The sequence below is a fragment of the Alosa sapidissima genome, chromosome 4 (genome assembly GCF_018492685.1).
Source record: "Alosa sapidissima isolate fAloSap1 chromosome 4, fAloSap1.pri, whole genome shotgun sequence".
Classification (NCBI taxonomy): Eukaryota; Metazoa; Chordata; class Actinopteri; order Clupeiformes; family Clupeidae; genus Alosa; species Alosa sapidissima.
The window spans coordinates 33,989,651-34,000,184 of record NC_055960.1 but is presented as its reverse complement, the minus strand read 5'-3'; positions in this window follow the sequence as shown (position 1 = coordinate 34,000,184).

Here is a 10,534-nt window from a genome sequence, read left to right as displayed (position 1 = left end):
GGAAGTTACCAAACGGAAAGTTTTATGCAAATAAACATTGACTGAAGATATTTTGGATTCAGGCACTTGGCAGCATCAGTTTAACACTTGCAGGGAATGATCAATTACAACAACAGAACTGTGAATTTAAACATAGTAGGCTACTGTACTACTCAGGTGCTTTGAGGCAAATAACACCACACAGGCACAGACACAAGCTACCAGTGAATTAGAGCGTGGATCGGGCCGCAAATTTCTGTCCGAACCCGGCCCGCGTCCGACAGAGTTGCGTTCGAACCCGACCCAAACCCGACAGGCATTTTCATTTTTATGTCCGAACCCGACCCGAGCCCGACGCAGATGATGCCTCAGTTATTCTCAAGCTAGTGAAACGTTCACGTTTGTGGATAGCGTGTCTTTTTAGCCCATTAAACGGAACACACAACAAATTGTCTACAGAATCAGATGAGCGTGCACGCACGCAGGTCACACACAGCGCACATTAACACAAGAGGCCCAAGCAAGCATAGCCTAAATAGAATTCTTGTCTTACCATTGACGAAAAGTATTAAAAATGAACTGCAACAGTTGTTGAAACTACAGTGCCTCTGTCACTGATCCATATGCCGCATCGACGTTAATTGGGGCAACTCCAGGAAATCCTCATCCAGTTGAACGAGACGACCTTATAGCCTACCGGTAGCCGTCTTTACCACAGTATGCAACTGTCTATGCAATTTTAATCTTAAAATGTCCTGATAGGCTAACAACTTTTTTTAACGTCACCCAAGACTGTGCTTATGTGCATATGTTCGATGTGCATAACCTTTGTTTATGTAGTCGTGAGACGTGACAACGCGTGTGCATTTCAGGCGGCATGCCTGAAATGCGTTGTCACGATAAACAAATCTTGCACACAGGAAGAAAGCTATTAGGTCTTTTTTACATTTTACTTTATTCTCAAAAAACAAACGTTTGCATCATGTAAAGCAGACCTGTTGGTTACCCAACATAATAAGGAATTTAAATGTAAAGCTTTCAATGCATATCGCCCCCATGTGTCCGAACCCGAACCGAACCCGACTACAATTTCTAAATATTTGTCCGAACCTTTTTTTGTCGGGTAGCCACACTCTACAGTGAATGGACAAACTCTTCAACTGCCCATAGCTGATGTCAAAAAGGCCCTAGCAGACGTCAACCCTTGTAAGGCTGCAGGGCCGCATTACATTCCTGGACGAATTCAGACTGTGCTGAGCAGCTGAACGATGTTCTTACAGACATTTTTAACATCTCGCTTTTGACCACATGCCTCAAAAGTGCTACCATTATTCCTGTCCTGAAGAAACCATCGCCAACCTGCCTAAATGACTTTCATCCCGTTGCCCTCACATCCACAATATGCTTTGAACTGCTTTGAATGGTTGGTCATGCGGCACATCAACAACTGCCTCCCGGCGGACTTGGACCCATTCCAGTTTGCTTATCAAACCAACCGCTCAACAGAGGATGCTATGTCCAGCACACTCCATCACACGCTGTCTCACCTGGAGCAGAAGAGCACCTGTGTCAGGGTTCTCTTTATAGACTTTAGCTCTAGCCTTCAACACTAGTATCCCTTGGCAGCCGGTGGAGAAGCTGCAAGTGTTGAAGGTGGACACTGACATCTGCAACTGGGTCCTCAACTTCCTGACGCAGCGGCAGCACATAGTCAGGGTGAACAGCAGAACATCAAGTGCCATCACAGTGGTCAGGGGCTCCCCCCAAGGCTGCGTTCTCAGCCCCTTGCTCTTCAGCCTGCTCACCCATGACTGCACTGCCACACGGCCAGCAATTACCACATCATTAAGTTTGCTGATGTATAGTATAAGTATATATACTCTTTTGATCCTGTGAAGGAAATTTAGTCTCTGCATTTATCCCAATCCGTGAATTAGTGAAACACACTCAGCACACAGTGAGGTGAAGCACACACTAATCCCGGCGCAGTGACCTGCCTTCAACAACAGCGGCGCTCGGGGAGCAGTGAGGGGTTAGGTGCCTTGCTCAAGGGCACTTCAGCCTACTGGTCGGGGTTCAAACCGGCAACCCTCCGTTGCAAGTCCGAAGCGCTAACCAGTAGGCCACGGCTGCCCCAATGATGTTGCTGATGACATGACCGTGGTAGGCCTCATCAACAACAACAGCGAGTCTGCATAGAGGATGGAGTTGAAGCAGCTGACAGACTGGTGCAGGTCCTATAACCTCCCTCCCAATGTGGACCAGACCAAGGAGATGGTGATAGATTTCAGGAGGGCAAGCAAACACCCACATGCACCGCTGCTTATGGATGGGAGCGCTGAGGAGAGGGTCAGAAGTGTGAGATTCCTGGGACTCCACTTAGCTGATGAACTATCCTCGTATCCTCGACCATCAACACCACAGCAGCCATTAAGAAAGCCCAGCAGCGGCTCCATCGCCTCCAGAGACTGAGGAAAGCAGGTCTCCCCACTTTACTATAGACCCTTTCAACAATAAAAACAAAAACAATGCTTGAACATTCTATTTGGTTCCCAATCTACTTCCTCTGCATTAAGATAACATATGGAATGTTAAAAAGGAAGTCTTGTGGGGCCAACTATGATGCTGATAATGGAACTCTCTTGAAAGGTAGAGTTGCGACAATGGGTGTTCAAAATTCGTTAAGGTCACGTGGTTCATGTAAACTTCAAAAAGTTCCCGGAAGTGATTGACAATGGATTAGAATGCATTAAATAAGCTACTGTTCAATGAGAGACAGAGCCACAATTTTGGGTAATTGACAGACAATAAATGCATTGATATACTGTAGGGGCACCACGTTGTACATAATTCACAGCCGGCCATTACGTGTTCACTTGTATGGTATTGCTGCAGTCACAGCCTGCGCTTTTATCTGTTGAGTTGTTGTGTACTGTTTATTGTGTCGTGTTCTGATGACGTTGAGTGGCGCGACTGGTGTGTTACTTTAAACTGACATGCGAGCAAGTTACGAGGATTAAAGTTTTCCCTGAGTTCGGGCTTTTAAACCTATTCGCTGTGTCCATGTCTCCCCATAGTGTCGACTCCTTTACACTGGTGACCCCGACGACTTTTTGGACGGTAATCCTGAGAGTTTTCAACATGACTACTAACGCCGTTGCACTTAAGCTACCGGAGTTTTGGGAAGGACATGCGGCAGTGTGGTTTGCTCAGGCAGAGGCTCAATTCGCGATCAGAAGGATAACCGACGATGCTACGAAATATTATTATGTGGTCGCGGCCCTGGGTAGCTCAATGGCTGTCAGAGTGGTGAGTTTGCTGCAAAATCCTCCGGATGAGGATAAATATGACTGCCTTAAAGAGCTTTTGCTGGGGACTTTCGAGCTGAACGATTCCGAACGTGCCCACCGTTTGCTTTCATTGAGCGGCTTAGGTGACGCAAAACCATTGGAACTAATGGACCACATGCTGGTTCTCACATCAAGGACTTCCGCGACCTGGCTAAAGAGGCAGATAAGTTTTTTTCTGTCATGCAGCACTGCAGGGCAGCAGTGCACCACTGCGCTGCTGAATCATCGCCACCAGAGGGAGCTCTCATCACTGCAGCACAGCAGGGGAAGCAAGGCCAGTGTTTCTACCATGCTCATTTTGCCGTTTCAAAGCATCGGGAAACGGAAGGGCCGGCGCTCATTTACAGCAATGAGTGTCGGCCATACAGGCGGTTTGCTGTTCGTCACAGATGCTGTTTCCGGACGTCATTTCCTCTGTGACATAGGTGCGCAGGTAAGTGTTTTGCCTGCTACAGACTTGGACATTCAACACGGTAAACCAGGTCCCGTCTTGGAGGCTGCGAACGGACTGATCATCAATACAGCGAAGTGCCATTTCGGTTTATCTGCCATTGACTTCCTTGGCCACCATGTCACGACCGAGGGGGCGGCTCCGCTAGCAACTAAGGTGGAGGCCATTGGCCAGTTCCCGCGACCAGCCACGGTCAGGGCCCTACAGGAATTTCTAGGCATGGTGACTACCACTGCTTCGTTCCACATGCAGCTCACCTCATGCGTCCCCTCTACGAGGCACTTAAGGGTAAGGCTGCTAAACACACCATCGACTGGACAGGGGAAAGGACTCAGGTGTTCATGGACACCAAAGCGGCCTTGGCCAATGCCACCATGCTTGCCCACCCATTCTCAGATGCACCCATTGCCATCACAACTGACGCCTCTGACTATGTGGTAGGTGCCGTCCACGAGCAGCTAGTTGATGGTGCTTGGCAGCCGCTGGCCTTTTTCAGCCGGCAGTTGCGCCCAACGGAGAGGAAGTACAGCACGTTTGACCGGGAGCTGCTAGGCCTTTTCCTGGCCATACGACACTTCCGTTTCCTGCTGGAAGGCCGATCGTTCACTGCCTTTGTGGACCACAAGCCTTTAACCTTTGTCACGGCCAAGGTTTCGGAGCCATGGTCTGCCCAGCAGCAGCGTCAGCTTTCTTTTATTTCAGAGTTCACAATGGATATTCGTCATGTGGCAGGAAAGGACAATCATGTGGCAGACTGTCACAGACTAAAAGGACAATCATGTGGCAGACTGGATTATGCATGTATGGCGGCGGACCAGGTCCATGACGCTGACGTTCAGGCGTACAGGACTGCCATCAGTGGACTGCGTTTGGCGGACGTTCCTTTCAGCGGCGCGGGTGTTGTCCCTAGCAGTTGGCGCAAGCAGGTCTTTGATGCTGTTCATGGCCTTTCTCACCCCGGTAGGAGAGCGTCACAGAAGCTGGTGGCAGCAAAATTTGTTTGGCATGGCCTCAAAAAGGATGTCCGTGACTGGGCCGCTGCCTGCCTTGAATGTCAGCGGGCCAAGGTGCACCGTCACTCCAAAGCCCCTCTGGAAACTTTTCACGTCCCTGAGAAAAGTTTCGACCACGTGCATGTGGACCTAGTGGGACCTTTGCCGCCCTCCCATGGCTTTACTTACCTGCTCAGCGTGGTTGACCACACCACTCGTTGACCTGAGGCCATTCCACTGCAGTCCATCTCCACTGCAGATGTCGCGCGGGCATTCCTAGGCACGTGGGTTGCCCGTTTCGGTGTCCCTTCTGACATCACATCGGACCGCAGCTCGCAGTTCACATCGGAATTATGGATGGCCGTCGCCAACAGCCTTAGAGCCCGAGTGCACCGCACCACAGCTTATCACCCGCAAGCCAATGGACTGTGTGAGCATTTTCACCGCTCACTGAAAGCCGCGTTTGCCGGCGAGCCTCCGTGACGTCAGCTGGGTGGATCGTTTGCCTTGGGTGATGTTGGGTCTGCGTGCTGCTCCCAAAGAGGATCTCTCTTTATCCGCGGCCGAGTTGGTCTATGGACAGCCTCTGTGGGTGCCTGGTGAGTTCTTGCCTGATGTTACCCACCCATGGTCTGCTGGTGAGCAGCGGTAGGCGCACATCCATGGTGCCCAGGTTTTTGCGCCAGTGCCCACCTTTCAGCACGGCATGCCACGTTCACAGCTCTTACCAGGATTGCAGGACGCGGCATATGTGTTTATTCGTCATGATGCTCACCGCAGCTCCTTGCGTCCACCCTAGGATGACCTGTTCCGGGTGCTGGAAACGGGGGACAAATTTTTTGTCCTAGAAATCGGGGGCAAGCGAGACCGGGTGTCAGTGGACCGCCTTAAACCCGCTCACTTGGACTTGGAACTCTCCGGTGGTGGTTGCCCAGCCCCCACGGCGGGGCCGTCCTCCATCTACTGCGCTTCCACAGTCAACGAACCCTGAACTTCCTGTTCCTGCGGCCCCAGTGCCTGATGACCAGAGCAAGTTTGGCCGAGCACTGCGCCCACCTCACTGGATAAACTTGGGGGGGCATGTGTAGTTGGAGAGCAGCTTCACAGAAGAGAACTTCTGACGGCAAATTTGAGGAAAAGTTGGTAAACCACCCTTACCTAATTTGAGGGTGCTGATTCTGAATATGTTGTTTACCAAGCTCAATTTTGAGTTCTAAGCCGCATAATCAGCATTTATATCCTACAGTACATATGAACTTAGATAGTGGGAATAAGCCTAATGCAGAACTGCATCTACCGTCAGCAACAACCGACAAGTAAAAAACATTTTACTTCTAGTAACACTGGATTTGGTATGTGTGCTTGCCTCCATACTAGAGCTTGATAATGTGCTCTTCTAATATGCCATTGAGCAGCATCACTTGTTGGTGGTAGAGCCTCCGATCCTCGACATCTAGAAAACAGAGTGGCTCTGGCATAGTGTTGTCACGATACCAAAATTATGACTTTGATACAATACCTGCCATAAATATCTTGATACTCGATACTGAAGCGATATCCAAATCCTAAAATATCTGGAAAGGACGCAGGCCTCCTCCAAGTGTATTAAGTCATTTGTGTTTAATTTGGTGCACTTTTGGTCAATTCTGGGTTTCAAACTTCTAAACTTCCTACATAATTATTATTTTTGTAGTCAGTAAAATAGTAGTTTGTGTGTGATTAAGTCCTTTATTGTTTGTTATAGCTCATTTATATTGTGTGATGTTTTGGCAATAAATTACCTTTAAATAGCCAAAGTAGGCTTGATCAAGGTCTTTAGGCCATCTGATGTAGGCTACCCTAGGCCTTCCTGTGTTTATGGGATTTCTTTGACAGTTGCAAAGGGAAAAAAGTGAAGATAGTCTTCTTTGCTCCCAGTGTAATTTAATAAGTACGTTTCAACCACTCTGGGTCTTAATCAGATAGGCCTACACCATTATTACATTACATTACATTACATTTGGCTAACAACATGGTAACAGTTAAGTTTTAAAGCAATTCTCTCAACAATGTTAGGACAATTTAAAAACGGTAGAGTACAGTAAGAATAAGTGCATCAGTGAGTGCTATTTTTAAACAGTTGAGTGTCAGTTCAAGACGGGTGGTAAGTGCTAGGATCAGCAAGACTTGTTGTAAGTGGTGCTATGAGAAGATATGTTCTCTAAAGAGCTGGGTCTTCAGGAGTTTTTTGAAAATGGAGAGGGATGATCCTGCCCTTGTAGGAACTGGCAGTGTGTTCCACCAACGAGGAACAACAGATGAGAAAAGTTTGGATTGAGCGTATCTGTTGCAATATCTGTGTGCATTCCTACATTAGGTCTATTTCTTTGATAGTCAACATCATTTGCTACCACATAACAAATACCAAATAACAATACAAAAGTTTCTTACAAACTTTACTGCATACTTCTTAAATGTGCTGCAGTCAGATGGGTGCTCTAAAGACATAACTAGATCTTGAGCATCTATTACCAGTGTTGAATGAGCAGTTTTTGCAGTGATCACTACTGGACATTCCACATTGCTAGACAGCACTTGAGTGAGGATGACTTATTTCCACTTCACAAATAACCATCGCTATCTGCAATAGGTACAGTACAGGGACATTAATCAGTTCATAGCTGAGGAGTCCTAGGTCCACTTCCCTTTCAGCATCATATGCAGTAATGATGCACTGGAGAATGTTTCTTTTTGTTGCATTATAAAGGATATCTTGTCTAAATTTGTTGCAAATAATGCAAACTATATAGCACTCTTCAGCAACCCTCAAACATGCACACACTTCCATTTTTTTGCATGGCTGGGATTTGAATGATAGGAAAGAGCAGTGAGATGTTTACAGTAAAAAAAAATACAGTAATCCTCTGTAAATACTGACAACTGTTCATAATAGCCTAGTTAGTGACAAAATACTTTCTACAGAAAAATGAGCAGTCACCTACTATTCTATCAATTTATTATCAAGGAATCTATTTTGCTTCTAAACGTTATCCTGAATTTTAGCTATTATTTCAATTTATATTTTAATTTTAGCTTATTTTCATTTGCTACTTGAGGGTCATTGGGGTAATTCCTGTCCTGCCCCACAACATATCTGATACATAAAGAGTATATTAATGCCTTATTTTTTGCAATTCCTATGATATCTGATGGCAAAACCAAAAAGTATGTGAATTATGGAAATTATGCTAATTAGCAAGCTTAAAACTCAAACTCAAAATTGCGCTTGGTAAACAAAATATTTGAATTCAGCACCCTCAAATTGTGTGAAATAGCCCCTTTACCGACTTTTCTTCAAATTTGCCAACAGGACTTTTTCTGAACGTTTGTTAGCTATCTGCTCTCCCTCTAGTGTAGGGGCACCACGTTGTAATTCACAGCCAGCCATTACGTGTTCACTTGTATGGTATTGCTGCAGTCACAGCCTGTGCTTTTATCTGTTGAGTTGTTGTGTACTGTTTATTGTGTCGTGTTCTGATGACGTTGAGTGGCGCGACTGGTGTGTAACTTTAAACCTATCTTTTATTGTCTACGCTTTAAACTGACATGCGAGCAAGTTACGAGGATTAAACCTATGTCTCCCCATAGTGTCGACTCCTTTACAATACAATATTTATAACGCAGTGTAATTATTATGTAAATTGTGTAGTTACCCAACCATTACAACAATATTAAATTAAATTCCAGACCATAGCCTGCTAAATATCGGAAGGTGACCTTTTTTTCTCCCTTTTACGTATGTGTCACTTAATATTAATTTCTGTACAAAACCAAGCGTAGCCAGTCCCGGCGGCATGGGGGGGCTTTGGGGGGCCAGGCCCGTCCTGGAAGTCATCTGTGCCCGCACTGGACGAGCTTGGCTGCTCCAACCAACCCCAATCCCATAGATTGATTTTAAACACTTATTAAATGTAGGCCTATATTCAGGCCCGTCGCTAGAAGGCAAGCAAACCAAGCATTGCTTGGGGCCCCGAGCTGGCCAGGGGCCCCAAGACAACAACTGGTTAAGAATAAAATGCAACGACAAACTGTGAGCGACCCTTTGATAGTCAATGCAGTAAAGTGCAACGACACTGTTACCGGTGTTACATGGCAACTGGCACCCATGTTAACTGACGTCCAAGATGGACTCTTGGACTCTTGACGTCCAAGATGGCAGCGCGTGCACACGCAGCGACCTCTCTCTGTCCCAACCGAACAGTGTTTTGTTCGTTTAAAAAGTGTTTGTCCGAAAGTTTTACGTGTTCGTCTCATCTTACTACGTCGTACTACAAGTACAGCAGGCAGTTTCTACTGGACATCTGCAAAAGCAAGTTTTGCAGCGTTCTGGACTTTGCAACAGAGACGCTAAAGGAACTCGGACTACTCCGGCCTGCAACAACACCGGACTCGCCTGCTACTCCTCCCCTGGAAAGAAAGCGTCGGAAGCGGTGTGCGAGGAAGCAGAAGAGGGGAAAGCGCGGAGGTGTCCGGGCCAGGCTAACAGCCAACCCAACTCGCCCAGCCATACCATCCATTCTCCTGGCAAATGTACGATCACTGGACAACAAAATGGATTACATACGACTGCTGAGATCAACGAACCGGACAGTGAGTAACTGCTGTGTGCTCGTCTTCACTGAAACTTGGTTAAATGACAACATTCCGGACTCTGCTGTATCGAGCAGACAGGGCCATTGTAAAGAGAGGAAAATCACAAGGAGGAGGAATCTGTGTTTACATCCGTGACGAATGGTGCCGGGACACTGCAGTAGTATGCAAACACTGCTCACCACTGGTGGAGTTTATGATCATAAAGTGCCATCCTTTTTACCTGCCAAGGGAAATTACTGCGATTCTGCTAGTCGCAGTATACATCCCGCCTACCAACAATAACAGCAATAGGAACACGGCTTTTAGTGAACTGTACCAGGCTGTCAGTGAACAACAGACGGCACACCCAGACGGTTTCACCATCTTCGCTGGAGATTTTAACCATGCAGATATTAAAACTGTTCTTCCAAAGCTACACCAGCATGTTGATTTTCCAACTAGAGGAGACAACATCCTGGACCTGGTCTACACTACACACAAAGGAGCATACAAAGCCACCCCTCCCCCACATTGGACTTTCTGACCATATCACGGTTATGCTAATGCCCGCATACAGACAAAGAGTGAAAGCAAACAAACCGGTTCGCAAGCAGGTAAAAGTGTGGTAAAAGTGAGGGAGCCTCTGATGCTCTTCAAGATTGCTTTGACACAACAGACTGGGAAATGTTTAAGCAGGCAGCCACTTACAACAACCAGACAGACATAGAGGAGTATACAGACACTGTAACCTCTTACATCACCAAGTGCATGGATGATGTGCCCCACACAAAAGACATCATCACTCGGGCTAACTGGAAGCGAGAGCCAACCTGTCCCGTGGCATCAAGGAAGCAAAAAAGGAATACACTCACAAGATTACCACCCACTTCAAAGACAGCAGGAACGCACAAAGCCTATGGCAGGGCATTCAGGCCATCACGGACTACAAGCCCGCGCCACAGAGCTGTGAGAGCAACATCCCTCTGCTCAACAATCTGAACCGCTTCTTTGCTCGCTTTGAAGCACAAAACAGCACTTGCCCACAGAAGACCCCTCCCCCTCCACACGAGCAGCCCCTGTGCCTCTCTGCCGACAGCGTGAAGAGGACACTTGCTGCTATCAACACCCGTAAAGCAGCAGGCCCAGACAAC